The sequence below is a fragment of the Chionomys nivalis genome, chromosome 10 (genome assembly GCF_950005125.1).
Source record: "Chionomys nivalis chromosome 10, mChiNiv1.1, whole genome shotgun sequence".
NCBI classification, from domain to species: domain Eukaryota; kingdom Metazoa; phylum Chordata; class Mammalia; order Rodentia; family Cricetidae; genus Chionomys; species Chionomys nivalis.
This window is the reverse complement of record NC_080095.1, coordinates 49,552,372-49,562,352: the sequence shown is the minus strand read 5'-3', so window position 1 is coordinate 49,562,352 and position 9,981 is coordinate 49,552,372.

The window sequence follows — 9,981 nt, the reverse complement described above, 5'->3', positions numbered from 1 at the left end:
TCCACACAAATGTTCAGAAAAGCATTATGCATTACCCCCTAAACAAAACCTGGACCCAATAACAATGTACAGTAATTGGAGAAGAAAATGGAGTATTGCTTCTTTATTAGAATGTTACACAGTGGTATAAACAAGATCTATGTGTGCATCCAACATTAATTAACCTCTAAAATATTTTAAGTAAAAGGTTAGATATAAATGCTTATGGTTTGTTTATATCATCCTTATTTTATTCATACGAGGTCTTATTATGTTGTCCCAGATGAGCTGGAACTCATTATGTAGGGGTCACAGAGATCCTCCTGACTCTGCCTTATGAGTGCTGGACTGGGATTAAAGCATGTGTTACCATGTCCACTGTATTAGCATGTTTAAGGAAAATTTTTAATAAGCACAAATCTGTAGAAACAGAAAGCAAACCAACAATATCTCAGTGCATAAACATGACGATTGACAACAGGTTGATGTAAAAACTCATTTTGAATTAACTGAAAATACAATCATGATGGCTGTGCATGATATATTTTCACTACACTGAAAAGAATAAAATTCTCTACTTATAGTGAGATATTCATGCTATTTAAAAGTGATTTCTTGAGAATCATTGTTAAAAGGTAATAAAGCCTTTGCAATGAAAGTATCTCCAGTAGATATGTGCACCCGGCTTTGATGCTGCAAACTGATTTGTAAACAAACTGCCCATCACTGTCAGAACTAGGGGAGGCAGATCCCTGGAGTCACCCTCTTCATGAAGAAATGAGAGTGGCTACGCTTCAGTGGGGCTTGTAAGCTGCCACATGCATTCTTGTTTAGTTTTTCATTGCTGTGAGATACACTCACTTGTAGTTATATATTGGCCATCGCTTTCAGGCAGGCAGAGATAGAAAGAAACAAACAAGCAGGATTATGCATGACGTTTTGCACTGACCTGCACGGTCACATCCTTCACTGCCTGTTGTGCACATCCTCTTCCCAGTGGCTTTTAACTCATCACTCCAAGCTGTGTACAAGTAAGGAGAGACACAGGAACAGGAAAGGGCAGGCTCTTGGCGCAATTCAACCATGGAATCCCACTTCGAAAATAATTATACTGCATCTACTGAAGGCATTTTTGCTGACATTTATTGGATCCCTTACAGTTCCAGCTATAATGGATTGGGAGCTATCATTTACAATGTGAGGAATAATTAAGAGTCATTTTATGGCTGAAAAAAAAATATTCTCCCAAAGTAAAAGTTCACTCTTCCATTTTTTACCACACAAAAGAAGTCAGTGAAACAATAGGAACTCTACTATTAAATGCAAGTATAAAATTATTCTGTAAGGGCTCTCACTGAGCCAGAGGCTATAACATTGCGGTGAGGGCTATTGCTTCATCATAACTGACTGCTGGTGTGCTCTGCTCAGACAGGTGGGAAAAGACCATGACTGTGGGGTGTGTACATTAGCCATAAGCTGAAATGATGGACATTTTGAACTGCTGTGCTGTTGTCCCAGCTGCTATTGATAATTCTTGGTACTATTTCTAGAAACATTCTCAGGGACTGTCTTCAGAATAAGCCAGCTGACTCTATGAAGGGCAGATCACTCACCACACAGTTTATATCATTTGACTAGGGAAAGTAGCCTACATGTGGTTAAATTAAGGTTCTCAGCCTCAGTCCTTTAGACACATAGCACTGGATATTCCATGGGATTAAGGCCATCCTACATACGCAGTGACTCCCAACAGATGCCAGTAACACTCCAGCCCCCACTGTCACCAAAATATGCTTCAAGAAAATGCAAAATATCTCTAAGGAGGAAAAAATCATATGAGTATTGATGACAAACTCAAAATCTTTGAAATACTCAAAAGAATGTGTAGAGCTTGAAGAATTACCATGTCTTTCACTGTCGGGTTGTTTAGGTAACTTTGGACATGTTGATACACAGGACATTCAAAGTGAAAAATCTTAGAGGGAACATTTGTAAGAAGGAAAAGGTACATTATTCTGGCAGCAAATTCCAACACCAAGTACAACGAATGGTGGCAATGTCAACTGGATAAGAGCCTGGGTCTCACTATGTGCCTGAAACTCAACAGAGCTAAACAAATAGCCTTGATTTTGAAGTTAAAGAAACATAACCCAAACAGAATCTAAACTTTATACCCAAAATCTATTATTTTACTTGATGTCAGGTCTTAATGTGTGTGTGTGTGTGTGTGTGTGTGTGTGTGTGTGTGTGTGTGTGTGTTGCTGTTGTTGTTGTTGGGGTTTCCGTCCTGACTGGTTTCTGCAGCCATTTAATCCCAAAGAAAATCATACAGAGAGTCTACATTAGTTATAAACTGATTGGCCCATTAGCTCAGGCTTTTTATTAACTCTTATAACTTATATTAGCCCATTATTCTAGTATATGTTAGCCACATGGCTCAGTACCTTTTTCAGCAGGACAGGTCATATCTTGCTTCTTTAGTGTCTGGGCAGGACTCGGGAGGAATGGACTTCCTCTTTCCCAGAATTCTCCTGTTCCTTTGACCAGCCTCTGCTTTCTATCTGGTTGTCCCACCTATACTTCCTTCCTGGCTACTGGCCAATCAGCGTTTATTTAAAACCTAATTGACAGAATATAGACAATTGTCCCATACCATGTGTGTGCGTCTGTGTGTGTGTGTGCATGCATGCACCGCATGTACACATATGCATATTTATATGTGTTATATGTGTTTGTATGTATACTGTATGTGTGTATGCAAATCATATATATATAATATATATATATGCACTTGTGTCTGTATATACCAAAGTAATTATGCAGTACATAAAAGTGAAAAGGCATGTATTTGGTAATTGGCTGCTATATATCACAATTCCTTAAACAAAGTGAATTAACGTTGTGCTCTAATAGCTTGCTAATCACACCATTGATGAGGGTACGGCAAATAACCAAACCTCAAATAAAATGCTGGACAGATTAAGTCAACAGCAGTCTTTTGGTCATGTATACTCACAGCCTGGAGAATGGAAGGCACTCAGCAAGGAGGCCTGCAATAGGGTTGCTCTGAGGACAGAATCAAGGCATTTGGGAGACTGGCTTTGTAGCAACAAAAAGATGGAGAGAGTCTTGGGTTTCAAGGAAGAATGTGATAGGCTTGAATATGCTTATGGATAATGCTAATAATCTATTTAGAGGAGAACTGGTGAGGTGTTTTCCCCAGGGGGTGAGGCAGAGTGGAACATGCGTATCAGGAACAAGAAAGCCTCTACTTAATTTTAGTTCCTATGTGGTACAAAGTTATCAAGTCAGAGCACAGCACGAAAGGCATAGTGATACATGTTCTTAGACAGTTGTAATTTATGATATCTCATTTATCTTGAATACAAAGAAAAGACCAAGCAGTCGACGCCTTCCCCAAGGACTTAGTGGTATTAATGTTTTGCAAATTAAAGTCTTCCTTCAAAACTTTTAATTTCAGCAACAGGAATTAAAACTTCTAAACACTGCAGACAACTGGAGAAGAAAAACACAGCACTTTCTTTTCAGTTCATGTCTACATCATCTGAGAGCCTAGTTCTGAGTTTGGTGCTTCTGTGTGGTATCTCAACATAGATACCATGAAGAAGGAGGTGGTACTGGGGACTGAAATGCTCCCTGTTCGTAAACAGGAAGACCACGCGCTGGGGTCTACCTTAGCATACTTTTCTGCCTCAGGAACTTCCGAAAACTGCAACACCCTTAAGTTCTATAATCAGATTGTTTTCTAAAGGTGCGCTCAACTCCCAGAGAACTTTCCTAAGTAATTTTAGTATGTATTTAATTGTATTTTATTTCTATATCACTGATACAATAGCCAAGTTTCAGAGCTAGATCTGAAAATCATATGGAGTATTAAATAAATAAATAAATAAATAAATAAATAATAAATAGCAAAAGTTTGATCCAGCATCAGAGATCTAAGTTTGAAAACTTTTTTGACAATTTTAGTCTATGAAAGAGTTCAGAAAGGCTGTTCATCACCCATAGCCTAAAGCCCTATTTCTCCAATGGGGTTGATGAGAGAATTACATATAATAGGAGCTAGAATTTATTTGACTGCTCTACTTGTTCATCCATCCACTCATTCATCTACCCATCTGCCCATCTATCATCTATCATCTATCTATCTATCTATCTATCTATCTATCTATCTATCTATCTATCATCTATCTATCTATCTATCCATCCATCTATCCATAGCATATAAAATGAGAGTCTCAGTTCCATACCAACAGTGAATCAATGGAATAACAAAAATAACTATGAAAGTAGAGCAGACAGAATCTTGACAGACAAACAGACAGACATCTTCACCTTCCTGATGTAGTATAGTGACCCTATGTCACATTAGAGATGACACATTAAACTGTCAGTCTTGTCTTTGTTCTAGCTCATGTTTATATCATTTGCTTAAATAATTTAGGTGACAGACCAACATTAATTCAACATCTAGTTCTCTGTCTGTCTGTCCATCTATCTGTCTCTCATGTTTCATCTTGAACTTTTGAATTTTATTTTGTATCTATAAATTTTAAATCAGTGATGTCCTTAGTGTTTGTGCTGCTGGGGTTATACATAGGAAGTGTTCTCCTGTGCCCATGTGTTGTAGAGTACTTCCCACTTTCTCTTCTATCAGGTTCAGTGTGTTTGGACTGATATTGAGGTCTTTAATCCATTTGGACTTGAGTTTTGTGCATGGTGATAGATATGGATCTATTTTCATTCTTCTACAGATTGACATCCAGTTTTGCCAGCACAATTTGTTGAAGATGCTCTCTTTTTTCCATTGTATACTTTTAGCTCCTTTATCGAAAATCAGGTGTTCATAGGTTTGTGAGGACATCACTGAATAAATGGGACCTCCTGAGACTGAGAAGCTTCTGTAAAGCAAAGGACACTGTCACTAAGACAGAAAGGCAACCCACTGACTAGGAGAAGATCTTCACCAACCCCGCAACTGACAAAGGTCTGATATCCAAAATATATAAAGAACTCAAGAAATTAGACCGTAAAAGGTTAATCAATCCAATTATAAAATGGGGCACTGAGCTGAACAGAGACTTTTCAACAGAAGAAGTTCAAATGGCCAAAAGACACTTAAGATCGTGCTCAACTTCCTTAGCAATCAGGGAAATGCAAATCAAGACAACTTTAAGATACCATCTTACACCTGTCAGAATGGCTAAAATCAAAAACACCAATGATAGCCTCTGCTGGAGAGGTTGTGGAGAAAGGGGCACTCTCATCCATTGCTGGTGGGAATGCAAACTTGTGCAACCACTTTGGAAAGCAGTGTGGCGGTTTCTCAGGAAAGTCGGGTTCAACCTACCTCTCGACCCAGCAATACCACTATTGGGAATATACCCAAGAGATGCCCTAACATACAACAAAAGTATATGCTCAACTATGTTCATAGCAGCATTGTTTGTAATAGCCAGAACCTGGAAACAACCTAGATGCCCTTCAATGGAAGAATGGATGAAGAAAGTATGGAATATATACATATTAGAGTACTACTCAGCAGTAAAAAATAATGACTTCTTGAATTTTGCATACAAATGGACGGAAATAGAAAACACTATCCTGAGTGAGTTAAGCCAGACCCAAAAAGAGGAACATGGGATGTACTCACTCATATTTGGTTTCTAGCCATAAATAAAGGACATTGAGACTATAATTCGTGATTCTAGAGAAGCTAAATAAGAAGGTGAACCCAAAGAAAAACATATAAGCATCCTCCTGAATATTAACCTTCATCAGGCGATGAAAGAAGACAGAAACAGAGTCCAACATTGGAGCACTGGACTGAAGTCTCACGATCCAAAGGAGGAGCAGAAGGAGAGAGAGCACGAGCAAGGAACTCAGGACCGCGAGGGGTGCGAGGCAATGGGGATGTTCTATCGGGAACTCACCAAGGCCAGCTGGCTGGGGTCTGAAAAAGCATGGGACAAAACCGGTCTCGCTGAACATAACGGACAATGAGGACTACTGAGAACTGAAGAACAATGGCAATGGGTTCTTGATCCTATTGCACGTAATGGCTTTGTGGGAGCCCAGGTAGTTTGGATGCTCACCTTAATAGACCTGGATGGAGGTGGGTGGTCCTTGGACCTCCCACAGGGCAGGGAAACCTGCTTGCTCTTTGGGCTGAGGAGGGAGGAAGACTTGATTGGGGGCTGGGGGGAATCGGAGGTGGTGGCGGGGAAGAGGCAGAAATCTTTAATAATTTAATTAATTAATTAATAAAAAAAGAAAAAATATTTTAAATCAGGACAAATTCTATAAGCATCCAAATCCTAGTGTATGTGCCATCCAGAATCTCATAAGATGTTGCAACACTGAGAATGAAAATGGTACCACCCTCTGGAAATTTTCTATTTAATTGAATAAAATCAGGGTTTTTTTATGTAGCTGATATGTTAATACAATTTAATGCACTCCCTGAAATATAAAAGGGTGTGTGTGTGTATGTGTGTATGTGTGTGTGTGTGTGTATGCATGCATGCACCCACGCCCACACACTATAGGTGGGGGCTATTGATTGTGTCTGAGAAAACTTTGAACTTGTCCAGTTTTCTCCATTCATAGAGGGAGGAACTTGGAGCTTTACTCAGGGCTGAGTGTCAGTGCAGGTTATTAATTTTTATTGCTCCTTCTCAGAAAGTCTGAAATCTATTCTAGCCTGCTAAGAAAATCAATGGAAGCTCCATATAGCCCACTCTATCCTTTAAGACACTTTCACGCTATTTTCTCATTTGATCTATCCCCAACCTACTTTAGGCTACTCAAAGAGATGGACACTCCAGCAAGCAAAGGAAAGAGACCTCTAACATGTCCACCAGTGCTGAAGTTTCTTATTTTCAAATGATGTCCCTAAAAGCCAGCATCTCCCAACCCCCACCACCTGGGCCTCCACTTTGCTGGGGATTTTCTAGTGATTGTGATTGTTGAACATGTTCCCTTACTCTACCTTTTTTTCCCTCATGCCAGGCAGGGGGCTTTGAAAGTTACCTCAGACTTTAGGTTACCTACAGAGAGCCTCTTCTTCTCTGCCTGCTGGTAGCACAATGAAAAACTACAAGGAAGAGGAGGGCACAAGCATATGTATGCAATGGGGAGAGAACACCTGCTCTGAGTCACTGCCTTCCACCTTTTGTCTACTTGGTAAAATTTGGGGCTAGCATGTAAAGACAGACAATGTGGAAACTTAAAGAAAGCAGACTTCCCTCTCCTGGCAGTAATCACTTGTCAATAGCTCTTCAGGTAGAGGCTCCTCCATGCTGGGGTTTTGTCTGACTTGAGCTTGCACAAGTCATGCTATCACACTTGCTGAGAGTCCCTATGTGTAGCTGCCCTGTTGTGTGTGGAAAACACTATTTCCTTGAAGTCTTGCACTACCTTTTGTCTCTTACAATCTGTCTTTCTCTTCTTCCACATAGATCTCCTTGAACCTTGAGGGTAGGGATGTAAGATGGACATCCCCTTTAGGGCTGAGCATTCCATAGCCTCCTACTCTTTGCACACTAACCAGTTTCAGGTCTCTGTGTCAATGTCCATCTACTGCAAGAAGCAGCTTCTCTAATGAGAGTTGACCTCTGTCTAGTTGTAAGCCTCAGGGGTTGTTTCAATGCTATTCTTGGGGCAAGTTGTAAGGAAATAAGGATAAAAATAGAGAGATCACTGTTTACTCATTTGTGTAGTGTGTTCCACACCCTCTTGCTCAAAGATGTGGTATGCGTGATCATTATAGCCTTGACTCTTTGATTACTGGGATTTAACTCAGAGTACCACCCATATCTTGCTCCTTCCACTGCAGAGGCAGCCCTTCACTAGCTCTCCTTCCAGTGTGCTGCTGTATAAAATAATTAGGTAGTTCCAAAACACTGTATTAGAAATTATTGTTACTATTGATACTAATAAACATTAAAGAGTTCCTACATGACACTCCATGTATTATTGTGTCATGTGACACTCTTCTTATCACATGACACTGATGTGAGAGTCCCCTCTGTATGCTGGGAATAACAATGGTTAATAAAGAAACTGTCTTGAGCCCGTGATAGGGTAGAATAGAGCTAGGTGGGGAAAGATAGCTGAATGCTGAGAGGAAGAGGCTGAGTCAAGGGGAGCCATGGAGCCACTGCCAGAGACAGACATGATGAAACCTTGCCAGTAAGCCATGAGCCTCATGGTAAAATATAAAATAACGGAGATGGGTTAATTCTAGATATAAGAGCTAGCTAGCAATATGCTTAAGTAATTGGCCAAACAGTGATTTAATTAATATAGTTTCTGTGTGGTTATTTCTGGAGTCTGAGCAGCCAGGAAAACAAACTTACTTACTACAAATTGGTGTGCCAATGTGGCCAACTAAATCCACATAACACCTTAGAGGGCTTGGAAAGGAATTCTAGACACTAAAAAACAAAGTTTAGCCACATTTATTTTCCCAAATGAGTTTTGCTTGCAGGCAGCATGCTATAATTCCTTTAAGTGAGGTTTTCCTGATTCAGCAGTAACAGAAAAAAAATTCATGGTTTTGAAATGCTGGCTTCCTATGCCGTGCTGCCATCATGAATTCTGACTCTTTCTAGAGGTCCACTATGGAGCATTTAAATGGGTTTGTGAACAGAGAGCTACAACTTCCTTAATGGCAACATAGACTGGCTGTGTGCCTAAAAATGGGGCTGTGAACATGGCTCTCAGAGGCAGCAAACAGCTCTGTCATGCTTAATTGGGTGGGGCGGGCAGGCAGCAGTGGTGCTGGTTAAGTTTATAAGAAGGGCTTAGCATTTTAAGAAGTACTTCTGGTTAGAAAAGGATTACAGATATGCGATAAAGACAAATCCAGATGGAAGAGACCTCTAAATGGGTCACAGTGTGTTTAAAAATGTATGTACGCTTGGGAGAGAGAAGAAAAAGAGCATAAAAAGTTAAGTAGACAGTTTACAAAAAAATAAAACAAAGTCTTTAAAGAGAGAGTACAGATAGTCATAGCTTAAAGGAGTGAAGATAATAAAATAAATATTAAAAAGTAATAGAGTAAAAACAAATAAGCCACCTAAAATGAAAAATTCACAAAGATTCTGGATTATGTATACTATTGTGTTTTCTTTGAATTTTTGACTATGAATGAGCTATGTACAGAGAGACATTTTATTGTACAGGCTGCTAAGCTAAACCAACATATATATCTTAAAGGTGTCATGACTTCAAAATATGGGTCTAAGGGTATGTTGCTTTGGAAAAAGGTTCTGCTTTTGTTTCCACAGAGGATGAAAACCTATGGAGTCCTTTCAGACTAATGTGGTTTGATGGACAAAGATCCCCTGAAAGGTTGCCTTGGACACCCCTCAAAAAGTACTTTGCTCAATAAACAGAAGGAATTAGTTTGAAGAGAACTACCCCCAAATTCGTTTATAAATGTTTGTTTACATTTAAAGGAGGATAAGCCATAGAGATTTGCATTGGTATGGATACTGGTTTATTGATACAAATTTAAGGACAATTTTGTTATACTGTTATGCTTAAATAATTGGCCAAGCAGTGATTTAATTAATACAGTTTCTGTGTGGTTATTTTGGGAGTCTGGGTGGCCGAGAAAACAAACAAGCAACTTCTTACTACATGACACTCCATGTATTATTGTGTTATACGACACACTCTTTCTCTATAATGTTTTTCCCTTTTGTAATAAAGCACCATCATCATTTTGTTCCATGTTGTGTCTTGAAATAATTCCACAATGTCCTATTATTAGAAGAATTTTTAATGCATTGATAGGTTTAAGAAGCATTAAAATAAAATAAACTTTATTTTCAAATTAAAAATATCTCACAAAGTCTACTTAGACCAGATAATTAGCTCTCATTCATAATACATGAGATCTAATTATTCAAAGAAATTTACTACTGGATCATGGCATTATAACTGAATATGATACAAATTTTATTACTTATA